Here is an 18,549-nt window from a genome sequence, read left to right as displayed (position 1 = left end):
TTTTGTATGTATACTAGGAGCAGCTTAGGTCCTTTTCTGAAATTGCCACTTGGCTCCCAGATGACCTGCCTCTCAGTTTAGGTAAGGAATTTGATGTTTAGCTTAGAATTGAGGAACCTTCCTTTGTATTTTTGTTTATTCAATGATTGATTGATTGTTAACTTTAAAAACTTTAACTTGACTGCTTTACGAGTTCATCTAAATTAAAAGATTCAAAGGTGGCTTTGGTACTTTTAGGACATGTATGTCTGAAATAAAGGTACTTTGTTTTTCAAAAGTCTCTAGACCCGTTACCTCTGAAGTTTCATGATCTATTGAGTTACAAGAAGATATTGATATATTTTTTATTTCTATTTATTTATGTGAAAAAAAAAAAAGTGAAAGTCACTCAGTCATGTCTGACTCTTTCTGATCCTATGGACTGTTGCCTGCCAGGCTCCTCTGTCCATGGAATTCTCCAGGCAAGGATACTGGAGTGAGTAGCCATTCCCTTCTCCAGAGGTACTTCCTGACCTAGGACTCGAACCCTGGGTCTCCCTCATTGCAGGCAGATTCTTTACTGTCTGAGCCTTCCTTTACTGTAAAATAAAGCTTTACAGTAAAATAATTACTAATATTTAATGTAGAGATTGACAATATTTTATGATTTATAAACAAATACAATTTATGGTGTTGTTTGCCAAAAAAATTTTTTTTACCCATAAAGGAGCATTCTAGCCCCAACCCTACTCTCCACAGGAGGGGCAGGGACTCTGCCATAGTTCCAGGGTCCTTTCTCCTAAAAAAGACAAAAAAAAAAGTTTAGGAATCAGTGTTCTACGCCGATGAGTTTCAAACCTTGCTTTCTCACAACTGCCTGTTACAGCCCAGCCCAGCCCCATTTTTCTAACTGCTTACCTCTTCAAATTGAACTTGATGATATTTGCTCTCCATCCTCTTCCCATTTTGCTTGGGGTCGCAGTGTCATTAATTAACACCACCTTCTTACGTAAAAATATGGCCAGTCATTCCAGAAACATTCCCATGCCTCATGTGCACGCTTAGCGGCTTCAGTTGTGTCTGACTCTTTGCGACTCCATGGACTGTAGCCCACTAGGCTTCTCTATTCAAGAGATTCTCCAGGCAAGAATACTGGAATGGGTTGCCATGCCCTCCTCCAGGGGATCTTCCTAACCCAGGGATCAAACTTGCTTTGCAGGTGGATTCTTTACTGTTGAACCACCAGAGAAGACCATGGCTCATACTCTAATGTAATCAATCACCAAATCCTATCTATTCTACCTCTTGAATCCATCTAGTTCTCTTCACCCAATGAGAGGTATTGTCAAGTCTCACTTATATTCTTATGATAACCCCTCCTAAGCAGGTTTTCTGCATTCAGGTTGATTTCCTTCCAATTTGTTTTCTATCAAGCATACATAGTGATCTTTTAAAAACACAAATCTGGTCTTGTCTCTCTCTGGTTTAAAATCCTTTACTGTCTCAAAATAAAGCCCCAAATCTTTAAGTCCATATGTGATCCCTTTCATTCCACCCTCCCTGCCCCCACTCTATTTACCATGCTCCACCCAAAGTGGTTCCTTTCCAATTTTCGAATACCATACTGCTTTCTTCCTTGAGATGAAATGGTGTGATGTTGCATGAAATGCTCACTTTGATTTGAATGCTCATACCTACTTACTTGCCTGACAAACTCCTCTCTACCTTTTAGGTTCCAACACAAGACTCAGCTGCTAAGGACCCTCTAGAGTAGCTCAGGGTCTCCCACTGTCAAAGTAGCCTGTGTTTTTCTTTCAAAGTACATATGCATTAATATCTTCCTGCCCCACTACCCAATAAAGTCCTTGAGAGCAGGAACAATATCCTCAACATGGCATAACATCTACCATCAAGTACAAATGTCTATTTGTTGCATTCATGAATGGACAGTTATCTTTGTGACTAATTCCTTCCTCTGCTCATTTTCCTAAATGACTATTTTAAGTATGTATGTGTGCATGCTAAGTCGCTTCAGTTGTGTATGATTCCATGGACTATAGCCCACCAGGCTCCTGTATCCATGGAATTCTCCAGGCAAGAATACTGGAGTGGGTTGCCATGCCCTCCTCCGGGGGATCTTCCTGACTCAAGCATTCTACAAATAATTGTTCTAGGTACCACTCTCCCTCAAATGATTTATAGTTCTCATTTGTTTCTCAGAATATCACTTATAACAAAACAATTAATAAACTTTAAGGTTTCTCCCTGAATTTGAGTTCTAGTCACTACACCGTTTGTGTGTGTTCAGTTACTTCAGTTGTGTCCAACTCTTTGTGACCCTATGGACTGTAGCCTGCCAGACTCCCCTGTCCACAGGATTCTCCAGGCTAGAATATTGGAATGAGTTCCATTTCCTCCTCCAAGAAATCTTCCTGACCCAGGGTTTGAACCCATGTCTCCTGCATCTCCTGAACTGCAAGCGGCTTCTTTACCACTGAGCTACCAGGGAAGCCCAGTCACTACCACTACCACTACCATTTACCAATTGTGCAAATTTGAGGCAAGTTAATTAATTATCTCTATTGTAGAGGGCTATTATGAGGTTTCAGTGCTAGAAGGTGAATAAGCCCTCAGTAAAGTTCATACCACCTAGTTGGAGCTCCATGAATGCCCTTTTCTATCTGGCCTCAGTGGTTAAAGAAAAGGACTCCATCCTCACTCCAGGGTGTAATTCTATATTATATCTTCTCCCTCAGCACTAATCAGAAAGGTCTCTGAGCTGAAATTCAAGAGATCTCTCGAATTTTAATTCCTTATTCACTTAATGAGTAACTAAGTTTTCTGTTTGGTGAGTAAAAATTGGATCTGGGTTCTGTTAATTTAAGCTACTATCTGTGTGCCTAACAAAGGAGAAAATTACAATTTTCCATCAGTTTTCTCCTCTCTTTCCCACAACCATCAAATAGGAGATCAGTTTAGCAGCAGGATATGCAGTTGATTCTAGAGCCAAGAAGCCCATCCATTAAGCTGTTGGACCAAGACAGGCACAAGGGCTAAAGACAAGGACTAAATATGAGGGGAGACAGAAAAGAGACATACCAAAGGGGAGCCTTTTCTTTTCTTTTCTTTTCTTTAAGCTTTTTATTTTGCATTGGAGTATAGCTGATTAACAATATTGTGACAGATTCAGTGACAGCAAAGGGACTCAGCCATACATATACATGTATCTCTTCTTTCTCAAGCTCCCCTCCCACACAGGCTGCACGTAACACTGAGCAGATTTCCATGTGCTATACAGTAGGTCCTAAAGGGAGGCCTTTCCTGGTAATCAACCTGAAGTAGCTACTCTCTACCTATCATTTTGTTCTAATTCTACATGAAGCCCTAACCATTATCTGACATTTTTCATCTTTGCTTATTGACTGTCTCCCTCCACTAGAACATAAGCTCAAAAAGGATAAAGACGCTTGTCTGTCGTATTTACTATTACTATATACCTAGCACCAGAACAGTGCCTGGTATAAAGTAACACTTAATGTTTATTTGTGGGATGTATAAATTGTTATTGTAAATGGGAACCAACCAGAGAGAATCAAAAGCTTGGTTTCAAAGAGTTTCTATTGCACATTTTCTACCCACCAAGCTCTGCCTTAGGTACCAGGCATTCACCAGAACAAGATGACCATGGTCTCTGTACTCATGGATTCAAGAGGGAAAAGATCAAGTAAAACCGGAACAAAGCAGTTGCAAATTGTAACAAACATTATGAAGAAAACAAAAGAACAATAAAGAAAAACTTCCTAGAAAGTTGAGTATGATACTAGTTTAGCCAAAAAATGAGAAGGAACTAACATAGCTAAGGGTAGAAAGTGAGTTTTTTTTAAAGTAGAACAGCAGGTTCAGAGACCCTAAGACATGAAAGGCTTTCTCATGTTGGAGGAACTGAAAGAAGACTTGCCAGGATTGAAGGGAATGAGAGAGGAAAATGGCATGAGATTGGAGGTAGTAGTAGCAGTGAAGGTTGCTCAGTCCTGTTCAACTCTTTGTGACCCCATGGACTATAACCCACCAGGCAACTCTGTCCATGGGATTCTCCAGGCAAGAATACTGAAGTGGCTTGCCATGCCCTTCTCCAGGGGATCTTCCCCACCCAGGGATTGAACCCTGGTCTCCTGTATTGCAGGCAAATTCTTTACCACCTCAGCCACCAGGGAAGAATGTTGGAGATAGGCAGGCACTAGATCTGAGGACTTTAAAGGCCATAATATTATTCTAAGGATTAAGGTTTTAAACAAGGAGGGTTTTAAACTAGGGAGTGGCATAATGTGATTTATTGTTCTATCAGTTGCTTGGAGAATGGAATAAAGTAAAAGTCATCAACTGTAACCCAAGACAGCAATGGTGAAGGTCTGGACTAAGGAATGGCATTGTAGGCAGAGAAAGAAAGAAACATACTTGGTTTGGTTTTTTGGTTTTTTGTTTGTTTGTATGGCTTTTAGGAATCTTAGTTCACTGACCAGGAGTCTAACCCATGCCCCCTGCAGTGGAAGCATGGAGTTCTAAACATTAGATGGTCAGGGTATTCCCACTTAAGACATAATCTTGGAGGTAGAGATTATAAAATAGTAAATTGAACAAACTTAGTCAAGTACAAAATATTGGGTGTGCTCTGAGTTTTACTATCATTCCTCTGAGCCTTTTTTTTTTTTAATTTTATTTTACTTTACAATACTGTATTGGTTTTGCCATACATTGACATGAATCCGCCACGGGTGTACATGAGTTCCCAATCCTGAACTCCCACCTCCCTCCCCATATCATCTCTCTGGATCATCCCAGTGCACCAGCCCCAAGCATCCTGTATCCTGTATCGAACCTAGACTGGCGATTCATTTCTTACACGATAGTATACATGTTTCAATGCCATTCTCCCAAATCATCCCACCCTCTCCCTCTCCCACAGAGTCCAAAAGTCTGTTCTATACATCTGTGTCTCTTTTGCTGTCTCGCATACAGGGTTATCATTACCATCTTTCTAAATTCCATATATATGTGTTAGTATACTGTATTGGTGTTTTTCTTTCTGGCTTACTTCACTCTGTATAATTGGCTCCAGTTTCATCTGAGCCTTGTTGAAAGGGTAGCATTTAGTTACTCTGCTACCAGTGGGGCTTCATTGTATATGCTCTTTATATCTGTACTTGCATCACCAGTCTTTGTTGTTGTTGTTCAGTCACTAAGTTATGTCTGACTCTTTGCAACCTCATGGACTGCAGCATGCCAGGCTTCCCTGTCCTTCTCTATCTCCCCAAAATTGGTCAAGCTCATGTTCATTGAGTCGGTGGTGCCATCCAAACATCTCATCTTCTGTCACCCACTTCTCCTGCCCTCAATATTTCCCAGCATCAGGGCCAACTAAATCTACTCCTTTAAAAAGTTTACCCCTCTCAGACTTCCCTGGTGGTACAGTGGATGAGAATCTGTCTGCCAATGGAGGGAACACAGGTTCAATTCCTGGTCAGGGAAGATTCCACATGCCATGGAGCAACTAAGCCCAGGCACCACAACTCAGAGCCCAAACTCCAGAGCTCATGAGCCGCAACTGCTCAGCCTGTGCACCACAACTTCTGAAGCCCACGCTCCCTAGAGTCTGTGCTCTGCAACAAGAGAAGCCACCACAGTGAGAAGCCTGTTAACTGCAAAGAAGAGTAGCCCCCCTCGTGAAACTAGAGAAAGCCCGAGCACAACAATGAAGACCCAATGCAGCCATAAACAAAAATAATAATTTTAAATAAAGTTTACCCTGTTCTTAAGTTCTCAATTTAAAATTCATTTATTCAATAAATAAATAAATCTATATAGGTAAATGGAGAAATAACTCCAGAAAGAATGAAAGGCTGGAGCCAAAGCAAAAACAATACCCAGCTGTGGATGTGACTGGTGATAGAAGCAAGGTCCGATGCTGTAAAGAGCAATGTTGCATAGGAACCTGGTATGTCAGGTCCATGAATCAAGGCAAATTGGAAGTGGTCAAACAGGAGATGGCAAGAGTGAACGTCGACATTCTAGGAATCAGTGAACTAAAATGGACTGGAATGGGTGAATTTAACTCAGATGACCATTATATCTACTACTCTGGGCAAGAATCCCTTAGAAGAAATGGAGTAGCCATCATGGTCAACAGAAGAGCCTGAAATGCAGTACTTGGATGCAATCTCAAAAATGACAGAATGATCTCTGTTCGTTTCCAAGGCAAACCATTCAATATCACAGTAATCCAAGTCTATGCCCCAACCAGTAACGCTGAAGAAGCTGAAGTTGAACGGTTCTATGAAGACCTACAAGACCTTTTAGAACTAACACCCAAAAAAGATGTCCTTTTCATTATAGGGGACTGGAATGCAAAAGTAGGAAGTCAAGAAACACCTGGAGTAACAGGCAAATTTGGCCTTGGAATACGGAATGAAGCAGGGCAAAGACCAATAGAGTTTTGTCAAGAAAATGCATTGGTCATAGCAAACACCCTCTTCCAACAACACAAAAGAAGACTCTACACATGGACATCACCAGATGGTCAACACCAAAATCAGATTGATTATATTCTTTGCAGCCAAAGATGGAGAAGCTCTATACAGTCAACAAAAACAAGACCAGGAGCTGACTGTGGCTCAGATCATGAACTCCTTATTACCAAATTCAGACTTAAATTGAAGAAAACAGGGAAAACCGCTAGACCATTCAGATATGACCTCAATCAAATCCCTTATGATTATACAGTGGAAGTGAGAAATAGATTTAAGGGCCTAGATCTCATAGATAGAGTGCCTGATGAACTATGGAATGAGGTTCGTGACATTGTACCACGTCCATGAATCAAGGCAAATTGGAAGTTGTCAAACAGGAGACGGCAAGAATGAACGTCGACATTCTAGGAATCAGTGAACTAAAATGGACTGGAATGGGTGAATGAGACAGGGATCAAGACCATCCCCATGGAAGAGAAATGCAAAAAAGCAAAATGGCTGTCTGAGGAGGCCTTACAAATAGCTGTGAAAAGAAGAGAAGCGAAAAGCCAAGGAGAAAAGTAAAGATATAAGCGTCTGAATGCAGAGTTTCAAAGAATAGCAAGAAGACATAAGAAAGCCTTCTTCAGCGATCAATGCAAAGAAATAGAGGAAAAGGACAGAATGGGAAAGACTAGAGATCTCTTCAAGAAAATTAGAGATACCAAGGGAATATTTCATGCAAAGATGGGCTCGATAAAGGACAGAAATGGTATGGACCTAACAGAAGCAGAAGATATTAAGAAGAGGTGGCAAGAATACATAGAGGAACTGTACGAAAAGGATCTTCACGACCCGGATAATCACGATGGTGTGATCACTCATCTAGAGCCAGACATCCTAGAATGTGAAGTCAAGTGGGCCTTAGAAAGGATCACTACGAACAAAGCTAGTGGAGGTGATGGAATTCCAGTAGAGCTATTTCAACTCCTGAAAGATGATGCTGTGAAAGTGCTGCACTCAAAATGCCAGCAAGTTTGGAAAACTCAGCAGTGGCCACAGGACTGGAAAAGGTCCGTTTTCATTCCAATCCCAAACAAAGGCAATGCCAAAGAATGCTCAAACTACCACACAATAGCACTCATCTCACACGCTAGTAAAGTAATGCTCAAAATTCTCCAAGCCAGGCTTCAGCAATACGTGAACCGTGAACTCCTTGATGTTCAAGCTGGTTTTAGAAAAGGGAGAGGAACCAAAGATCAAATTGCCAACATCCACTGGATCATGGAAAAAGCAAGAGAGTTCCAGAAAAACATGTATTTCTGCTTTATTGACTATGCCAAAGCCTTTGACTGTGTGGATCACAATAAACTGTGGACAATTCTGAAAGAGATGGGAACACCAGACCACCTAACCTGCCTCTTGAGAAATCTGTGTGCAGGTCAGGAAGCAACAGTTAGAACTGGACATGGAACAACAGAGTGGTTCCAAATAGGAAAAGGAGTACGTCAAGGCTGTCTATTGTCACCCTGCTTATTTAACTTCTATGCAGAGTACATCATGAGAAACGCTGGGCTGAAAGAAACACAAGCTGGAATCAAGATTGCCGGGAGAAATATCAATAACCTCAGATATGCAGATGACACCACCCTTATGGCAGAAAGTGAAGAGGAGCTCAAAAGCCTCTTGATGAAAGTGAAAGAGGAGAGTGAAAAAGTTGGCTTAAAGCTCAACATTCAGAAAATAAGATCATGGCATCTGGTCCCATCACTTCATGGGAAATAGATGGGGAAACAGTGGAAACAGTGTCAGACTTTATTTTTGGGGGCTCCAAAATCATTGCAGATGGTGATTGCAGCCATGAAATTAAAAGACACTTACTCCTTGGAAAAAAAGTTATGAGCAACCTAGATAGCATATTCAAAAGCAGAGACATACTTTGCCGACTAAGGTCCGTCTAGTCAAGGATATGGTTTTTCCAGTGGTCATGTATGGATATGAGAGTTGGACTGTGAAGAAGGCTGAGCGCCGAAGAATTGATGCCTTTGAACTGTGGTGTTGGAGATAACTCTTGAGGGTCCCTTGGACTGCAAGGAGATCCAACCAGTCCATTCTGAAGATCAGCCCTGGGATTTCTTTGGAAGGAATGATGCTAAAGCTGAAGCTCCAGTACTTTGGCTACCTCATGCAAAAAGTCGACTCATTGGAGAAGACTTTGATGCTTGGAAGGATTGGGGGCAGGAGGAGAAGGGGACGACCAAGGATGAGATGGCTGGATGGCATCACGGACTCGATGGACATGAGTCTGAGTGAACTCTGGGATGGTGATGGACAGGAAGGCCTGGCGTGCTGCGATTCATGGGGTCGCAAAGAGTCGGACACGACTGAGCGACTGAACTGAACTGAGCTGAACTGAGTTGAATATATAAATAGATTCAAAACATAGTTTATAATTTTCATTCAAAAATGTAGTCATTCCTCAGGATCTTCGGGATTGGCTGTAGGACGGTTTCCACCACCACCTATACCAAAATCCAAGTCTCATAAAATGGCATAGTATTTGCATCATATACCCCGCTTACATCCTCCTAAATACTTTAAATCATCTCTAGATTTCTATGATACCTAATACAACATTGATGATATGTAGAAGTTGCTGGTACATGACCAAATTCAAGTTTTGCTTTTTGGAGCTTTCTGGAATTATTTTTCTCCTGCATACTTTCAACTCCTGCAGAACCTGAGAATATGGAAGGATGACCATATACTTGCTCTGTAAATGACTCTTTAAATACAGTAGAAGCTCCTTTATGAAACTAAGGTAATTACGTGCTAGCATAAGCAAAGTATATTGATGGAAAATAACAGAACAGAATTATAATTTACACTGGAATTTAAGTTTCTTGTTTAGTTGCTGAGTTCTGTCTGATTCTTTTGTGACCCCATGGACTGTACCCCACAAGGCTCCTTTGTCCTTGGGATTTCCCAAGCAAGAAGACCGGAGTGGGTTATCATTTCCTTCTCCAGGGCATCTTCCCAACCAAGGGATCCAACCTGAGTCTCCTGTATTGGCAGGCAGATTCTTTACCATTGAGCCACTAGGGAAGCCCAATTTAAGATTATGTCTAAATGTTGTTGTTCAGTCACTAAAGTTGTGTCTGACTGACTCTTCGCAACCCCATGGACTGCAGCACACCAGGCCTCCCTGTCTCTCACCATCTCCTGGAGTTTGCCCAAGTTCATGTCCACTGACGGTGATGCCATCCAACCATCTCATCCTCTGTTGCCTTCTTCTCCTTCTACCAATAAATAATAACAAATTAGCTGAGTTAAGAATATTAAGAATAACCATTGCATAGAAACGTCTTTGATTTTAGAATTTGTCTTTTATTAGTAAAATATAGTACAGTAAATTAATCTTAGTGCATTTTCCTATACTTTAATAAACACAAACAGGAAGTGCCCATATCAGCCAAAACAAAATGAAAAAATGCTTCTTTTGCTCGAATTTAACCTTAACATTCTTTGAGGAGTTTCTGAATTTCAAACAAATCCAATCACTCCTGAATAATGACAAACTCTAGCCTATCTGTCTACTTCAAGTCCTGGCCTTTGTTTAAAGTAAATGGATTAACATTTTCATTGTTGGGATTTTCTCCAATCTGGGTTTGATAGGTTATCAGCAATTAAAAAAAAAAAAAAACAGCCCTCTTTGGCATTTTGTTCTCACTCCTCTCCACACCCAAAAAATCCCTTTCCTACAAAAGTTCATATGACTCATTTTTCTTTGAATGCAGGCAATAATATAGTACTTTTTTTTTAATGGATAGTACATTCTTTTAATCACACAGTTGCAAACATTTTCCTTGAGAAACTTTCTTTTTTAAATTTTTTATTTTATTCTGAACTACATCCAATTAATAATGTTTTGATAGTTTCAGGTGGACAGCAAAGGGACTCAGCCATACACATACATCCATTCTTCCCCAAACTCCCCTCCTATCCAAGCTGCCACATAACATTGAGAAGAGTTCCCTGTGCTATATAGTAGGAGCTTGTTGGTTATGCATTTTAAATATATCAGTATATACTTCCTTGAGTAACTTTTGATTAATGTTTGTTTAATATTATTTTTAAGTACAAGGATCTCTTTAAATGTTTTCATAGGAAAAGAGTTAATGATTTGATTCTTCTCTTTCCCTTTTGCATTTTCAGGGCGCTCCTAGTACTAGGCAGACCAAGCATCTCACATGCTAGTAAAGTAATGCTCAAAATTCTCCAAGCCAGGTTTCAGCAGTATGTGAACCGAGAACTCCCTGATGTACAAGCTGGTTTTAGAAAAGGCAGAGGAACCAGAGATCAAATTGGCAACATCCGCTGGATCATGGAAAAAGCAAGAGAGTTCCAGAAAAACATGTATTTCTGCTTTATTGACTATGCCAAAGCCTTTGACTGTGTGGATCACAATAAACTGTGGACAATTCTGAAAGAGATGGGAGTACCAGACCACCTGACCTGCCTCTTGAGAAGTCTGTATGCAGGTCAGGAAGCAACAGTTAGAACTGGACATGGAACAACAGAGTGGTTCCAAATAGGAAAAGGAGTACGTCAAGGCTGTCTATTGTCACCCTGCTTATTTAACTTCTATGCAGAGTACATCATGAGAAACGCTGGGCTGAAAGAAACACAAGCTGGAATCAAGATTGCCGGGAGAAATATCAATAACCTCAGATATGCAGATGACACCACCCTTATGGCAGAAAGTGAAGAGGAACTAAAAAACCTCTTGATGAAAGTAAAAGAGGAGAGTGAAAAAGTTGGCTTAAAGCTCAACATTCAGAAAACGAAGATCATGGCATCCGGTCCCATCCCTTCATGGGAAATAGATGGGGATACAGTGGAAACGGTGTCAGACTTTATTTTGGGGGGGCTCCAAAATCATTGCAGATGGTGATTGCAGCCATGAAATTAAAAGACGCTTGCTCCTTGGAAGAAAAGTTATGAGCAACCTAGATAGCATATTCAAAAGCAGAGACATTACTTTGCCGACTAAGGTCCATCTAGTCAAGGCTATGGCTTTTCCTGTGGTCATGTATGGATGTGAGAGTTGGACTATGAAGAAGGCTGAGCACCGAAGAATTGATGCTTTTGAACTGTGGTGTTGGAGAAGACTTGAGAGTCCCTTGGACTGCAAGGTGATCCAACCTTCAGTCCATTCTGAAGGAGATCAGCCCTGGGATTTCTTTGGAGGGAATGATGCTAAAGCTGAAGCTCCAGTACTTTGGCCACCTCATGTGAAGAGTTGACTCATTGGAAAAGACTCTGATGCTGGGAGGGATTGGGGGCAGGAGGAGAAGGGGACGACCAAGGATGAGATGGCTGGATGGCATCACGGACTCGATGGACGTGAGTCTGAGTGAACTCTGGGAGATGGTGATGGACAGGGAGGCCTGGCGTGCTGCGATTCATGGGGTCGTGAGGAGTCGGACACCACTGAGCGACTGAACTGAACTGAACAGTAGGGCACCCCAAGGGGTAAGTGCCCCATTGGTCCCCTTGGTGCTTTATGCCCAAAGCTCCTACCAAGAGTTCTGAGTATCTGTTTTCCTGTGTAATCTTTTTCACTGCTGGTTAGGTGGATTGGCCCCAAAAGAGAAAGTTCTTCTTAACAGATGCATGCATGACATTTAGGAACTAGAAGAAAGTTTCTCTGTGAGGATCAGAGCTTGCCATCAAGGCACTTTTCTTCTTCCAAATATGCAGACCCTTTTTTTAAAATTTGAGCAGGCGTAATTTTAATTCCGATTATAATTATAAATATTATGACCTCTTGAGTTGTACCTCCTTTTTTCTTTTTATTTCTTTACTGTTTGGTCAAGTATATGTACTCTATCTCTGAATGTTTCCTAGACAGTGACATGTATAGGCTACATAATTTGTCTCATTGATAATGGAAAATTGAAAAACAATATGGTAGATAATTGCTTTCAAACTGTGGTGCTGGAGAAGAGTCTTGAGAGTCCCTTTGACTGCAAGGAGATCAAGCCAGTCAATCCTTAAGAAAATAAACCCTGGGCTTAGAAGGGCTTCCCTGGTGGCTTAGATGGTAAAGAATCTGCCTGCAATGTGGGAGACCTGGGTTTGATCCCTGGGTTGGGAAGATCTGCTGGAAGAGGTCATGGCAACCTATTCCAGTATTCTTGCCTAGAGAAACCCCATAGACAGAGGAACCTGGCAGGCTATAGTCCATGGAGTCAAAAAGAGTCGGGCACAACTGAGCGACTAAGCACATTCACTGGAAGGACTGGTGCTGAAGCTTGGGCTCCCATATCTTGAACACCTGATGTGAAGAGCCAACTCATTAGAAAAGTACCTGATTCTGGGAAAGATACAGAGCAGGAGGAGAAGGGGACAACAGAGGATGAAATGGTAGGATGTCATCACTTGTAACAGGAGGGAAAGGGTCAGGGCACAACTTTTGAAAGAATGGCATAGCCCAAGGACACAAACAAAGATGGAGAAGCTCTATATAGTCAGCAAAAACAAGACTGGAAGCTGACTGTGGCTCAGGTCATGAACTCCTTACTGCAAAATTCAGACTTAAATTGAAGAAAGTAGGGAAAACCACTAAACCATTCAGGTATGACCTAAATCAAATCCCTTAGGATTATACAGTGGAAGTGACAAATAGATTCAAGGGATTAGATCTGATACACAGAGTGCCTGAAGAACTATGGACAGAGGTTCGTGACATTGTAGAGGAGACAGAGATTAAGACCATCCTCAATAAAAAGAAATGCAAAAAAGCCAAATGGTTGTCTGAGGAGGGCTTACAAATAAGTTGTGAAAAGAAGAGAAGCTAAAGGCAAAGCAGAAAAGGAAAGGGATACCCGTTTGAATACAGAGTTCCAAAGAATAGCCAAGGAGAGATAAGAAAGCCTTCCTCAGTAATCAGTGCAAAGAAATAGAGGGAAACAATAGAATGGAAAAGACTAGAGATCTCTTCAAGAAAATTCGAGATACCAAGGGAACATTTCATGCAAAGATGGGCTTGATAAAGGACAGAAATGGTATGGACCTAACAGAAGCAAAAGATATTAAGAAAAGGTGGCAAGAATATACAGAAGAACTGTACAAAAAAGATCTTCATGACCAAGATAATCACAATGGTGTGATCATTCACCTAGAGCCAGACATCCTGGAATGTGAAGTCAAGTGGGCCTTAGGAAGCATCACTACAAACAAAGCTAATGAAGGTGATGGAATTCCAGTTGAGCTATTTCAAATCCTAAATGATGATGCTGTGCAAGTGCTGCACTCAACATGTCAGTAAATTTGGAAAACTCAGCAGTGGCCACAGGACTGGAAAATGTCAGTTTTCATTCCAGTCCCAAAGAAAGGCAATGCCAAAGAATGCTCAAACTACCGCACAATTGCACTCATCTCACACACTAGTAAAGTAATGCTCAAATGCTCCCATTTGATTCAAATTGGTTTATGTTGTGTCCTTCAGTTCATTTCAGTTCAGTCCCTCAGTCGTGTCTGACTGTTTGCAACCTCATGGACTGCAGCACGCCATGTCCATCACCAACTCCTGGACTTTACGCAAACTCATAGCCATTGAGTCAGTGATGCCATCCAACCGTCTCATCCTCTGTTGTCCCCTTCTCCTCCCACCTTCAATCTTTCCCAGCATCAGGGTCTTTTCAAATGAGTCAGTTCTTTGAATCAGGTGGCCAAAGCATTGGAGTTTCAGCTTCAGCATCTAGTCACAGCTATGGTTTTTCCAGTAGTCATGTATGGATGTGAGAGTTGGACTATAAAGAAAGCTGAGTGCTGAAGAATTGGTGCTTTTGAACTGTGGTGTTGGAGAAAACTCTTGAGAGTCCCTTGGACAACAAGGAGATCCATCTCGTCCATCCTAAAGGAAATCAGTCCTGAATATTAACTGGAAGGACTGATGCTGAAGCTGAATGACACTTCCAAGGTACTGTCAAAAGACGGAGGAGTGGGTGGTGGCCCAATCCTGGAAATCTCCGCCCCTTCTGAAAAATGACTTCCCTGGTGGCTCAGTCAGTAAAGAGTCTGCCTGCAATGCAGGAGACCTGGGTTCGATCCCTGGGTTGGGAAGATCCCCTGGAGAAGGAAATGGCAACCCACCCCAGTATTGCCTGGAGAATCCCATGGACAAGCCTGGTGGGCAACAGTCCATGGGGTCACAAAGAATTAGACATGACTAAATTTCTTTTCTTTCTGAAAAATAGTTGGAATAATCCTCCCACTCATTAGCATATGAAATTACCCAGCCTATAAAAACCAACCGCACCACATTTCATAGATGCACTCATGCTGGGCAGTGGCCCACACTCTATGGAGTGTGCTTCTCTCTGAATCTGAATAAATCCACATCTTACCTATCACTTTGTTTCTCACTGAATTCTTTTTGCGATGAGGCATCAATAACCTGAGTTTCTTTTGGTTTTGGCTGGGTTTGAGCCTCAGCCACGTGGGTTTAAATCCCAAGCAGGGTTTTGGCTGAGTTTGAGCCCCAGCTCTGTGGGTTTGAGGCCCAGCCATGTGGGTTAGAGTCCCAAACTGGGTTTGGCTTGGTTCAAGTCCCAGCACATGGGTTCAAGTCCCAATCTGTGGCAAATGGTTTCACACCAACTCAATGGACATGAATTTGAGCAAACTCAGGGAGATGGACAGGGAAGGACAACTTAGGTGAAGGACAGGGAAGCCTGGCATGCTGCAGTTCATAGGGTTGCAAAGATTTGGGAGCGACTTCACAACTGAATAATAATGGTGGATATTGATCTGTGTTCTCTGATATGCAATGTAAAGTCATTATTATACATACACATATATACATACATATATCTATACAGTGTATAAATATGTCCCCTGAGTATACAAAGTTTCCATTTATTCCTGAATCCATTTACTCCCTTCCTCCATCTCTTCTGACCAGATCTCAAGTTTACATTAGCTATTGGCAGATGTAAATGAAACCATTCCTTATAAGAGAATACACATCTAAATGGCTTTCTAGAAATGGCAGTCCTGAACTAAATTCCTGCCTTTCCATGCCCTTCTCCTCACCCATGGTGCCAGGGTCTTCATTGTCAGTGTGGAGATATTGGGCAGTTTGGGAACTAGAGAGGCAGCCGAACACAGCAGAATTCATCTGGAAGCTGAGTCTCAGGAACTGGATTCTTTCCAATCTGAGCTGGAAATCCTGAGCAAGATTTAGCTTTTCTGAGCCTCAGCTTCTCTTTCTGTTAAATAGGAATAATACCTTACAAGTTCAAGTGTATGTCAAAGTTTATTATAAGGTAATATATAAGTGCTAATTGTTGCTACATTTAAAAGTAAAGGCATAAACTTGTAAATAAATAAAAGTAGGAATTGATGGGAATTCTTTGGCAGTCCAGTGGGTAGGACTCTACACTTTCACTGCTGAGGGCCCAGTTCAATCCCTAGTCAGGCCAATTTAGATATGGTAAGCTGCATGGTTAGCATATGAAATGACGCTCAGAGGTTAAAGCGGCTGCCTCCAATGCAGGAGACCGGGGTTCGATCCCTGGGTCGGGAAGATCCCCTGGAGAAGGAAATGGTAATCCACTCCAGTATTCTTGCCTGGAGAATCCCATGGACGGAGAAGCCTGGTAGGCTACAGTCCATGGGGTTGCAAAGAGTCGGACATGACTGAGAGACTTCACTTTCACTTTCAAGCTGCATGGTATAGCCAAATATATGTATAAGAACAAGGTAAATAAATAAAAGTGGGAACTTAAAGAATCAAACTTTGGAAAACTTGGTCCAAAAGTACCTTGTCTTAATTTTAACCATTTAATACTACATAATGATCTTCTTGAGTTTCTGAGTTTATTGTAGTCTTCACATTTACAGCCAGGTTCTCTCAGACACCGATTTGTTGTGTTTGGAAAATCAGTGAGCCCATGTTAATACCTAAAAGATATCTATTACTATGGTAATGCATAGGGAATGTATATGGAAAACTGACCTCGGGTGATTTGTTTTGGACAGCCTAGAAATAGAGAGAGGCACTTTTAATTTTCAGCAATCAAGTGATTCTAAGGGAAAAAAGCCAGAGAAGGTCCTCCTGCTCTGCATCTCTATCACTCTACTGTGTGTTTTAGTCGCTCAATAGTGTCTGACTCCGCCACCTCAAGGACTGTAGCCCACCAGGCTCCTCTGTCCGTGGAATTTCCCAGGCAATAATACTGGAGTGGGTTGCCAATTCCTTCTCCAAGGGATCTTCCTGACCCAGGGATCAAATCCGGGTCTCCTGCATTGCAGGTAGATTCTTTACCAGCTGAGCCACCAGGGAAGACCATCGCTCTCCTAGGAATGAACATGTATGTTACTTTGATTTCACTGTGGAGTTTTGCTTCTGCTAAGCACATCTACCGGAAGTTTTAATGTATACCTGATGCTGAAACTAATTCTATATAAATAAAATCTTTGCATATTAAAAATAAACCTTGTCTTAACATGATTTCTCCTATTAAACTGCATTACATTCTTCCTCTCCAAAATATACATATTTGAAGTAATATGTATTCCATGTCTTTTTTAAAAAAGAGCTCTGCAAATATTCAGAATCCATTAGTCATTCACGTATGGTGTTCCATTAGAATGTTTTAATAGAAAGTTAAGATAACTCCACTGAGGACCTACGAGTTTGATTTGGGAAAAAAGAAGCAGTCATTAGGAAAAAAGGCATTTTTAAAGAGTTGAAACAGGCCCAAATAGAGGGAAGCAGTGAAGACTGGGACAAGCGTGGAGATAGTGGGAAGTTTTGGAACTGGAGGAACACCAGCAGGAGAGAGCAGAGAGAAGAAAGACGGAGATAACAAGACAGACCACATTTTCTAGAATTTTCTTCTTTATGGAGAAAATGGATGGAGGGGGAGCTCTCTTCATTCCAGTCTCCTCAGTAATACTTCTGGGGCCCAGAATTCAAGCAAGGGATATACAGCCAAGGTTGACCAGGTTTTTGTGCACTTGCCTGGGAACTCAACCATCACAGTGTTTCTGAAAGAAAAATGAATTCCAACTCTCAAAGAGCCAACCCTCAAACGCATTTTTGGAATGCAATCTGTTTGAAAGTGAAATAGCCGGGTGGCCTGTATAAAGTTATCTTTCAAAAAACAGTTGCAGTTAGAAACATATCAACTTCTATGAAAAACTGGTTTTTGATGGGGGCTGAATCTTTTGGAGCTATCTTATATACTTTTTGGAAGGAGATGGGCAATAAATATATGTGAGATATGTATATTAAAATATTTAGGTAGATACTGAAATGTTTAAAGTCAGAGCTCTAGAATAGTTTCACCATGTTCAGGCATCCCAAATATCTTCTTTTATCATAGCCCTCATATCAACTGTTCACTTCGGCTATAATGGGGCCCCTTAGCCTAAAAATAATCTCATCTACCATAAATCACATCTATGTGAACAAAAGACTGTGCAAAACATTTATAATGCAGTAGCCGTATCCCTGGCTTATTAAAGCCCCTTGGAGAATTTAGAATCTTGTATTCACACTATTTATTGATTGATTTTGGCTGTGTGGCATATGGGATCTTAGTTCCTGGACTATGGATAGAACCCTCTCTCCCTGCAGTGGAAGCGTGGAGTCCTAACCACTGGACCACCAGGGAATTCCTTTATACTCACAATTTTTAAAATAAAATGGCAAGTTGAGGTGAAATGACCAAGTTCATCAAGTGCTTGAAATTTTTCAATCAGGATAGATACAACTTAGAATTTCTCCTACAGTAATTTTACTCAGATAAATGATATGAACAATGACAATGATTCTTTGTGAAGTTATTCCAGTCAACTCATCCCTTGTGCACACTTAGTTTATGACTGCAACCCCAGTAAAATGTGTGTTCAAGGAAAGAACTCACTTATTTTTCCTTTTAAGGGCTGTTACCCATAAGTAAGGTGACTGTAATTTATGGTCCAAACCAGGATTCTCTTCTTTAGGAAAAAAAAAATGCTAAATCAGATGAGACATCAGGAAAATAGGTAT

Source organism: Ovis canadensis, chromosome 9 (genome assembly GCF_042477335.2).
Source record: "Ovis canadensis isolate MfBH-ARS-UI-01 breed Bighorn chromosome 9, ARS-UI_OviCan_v2, whole genome shotgun sequence".
Classification (NCBI taxonomy): Eukaryota; Metazoa; Chordata; class Mammalia; order Artiodactyla; family Bovidae; genus Ovis; species Ovis canadensis.
The sequence above is the reverse complement of the archived record's forward strand: the minus strand, read 5'-3'. Positions refer to the sequence as shown.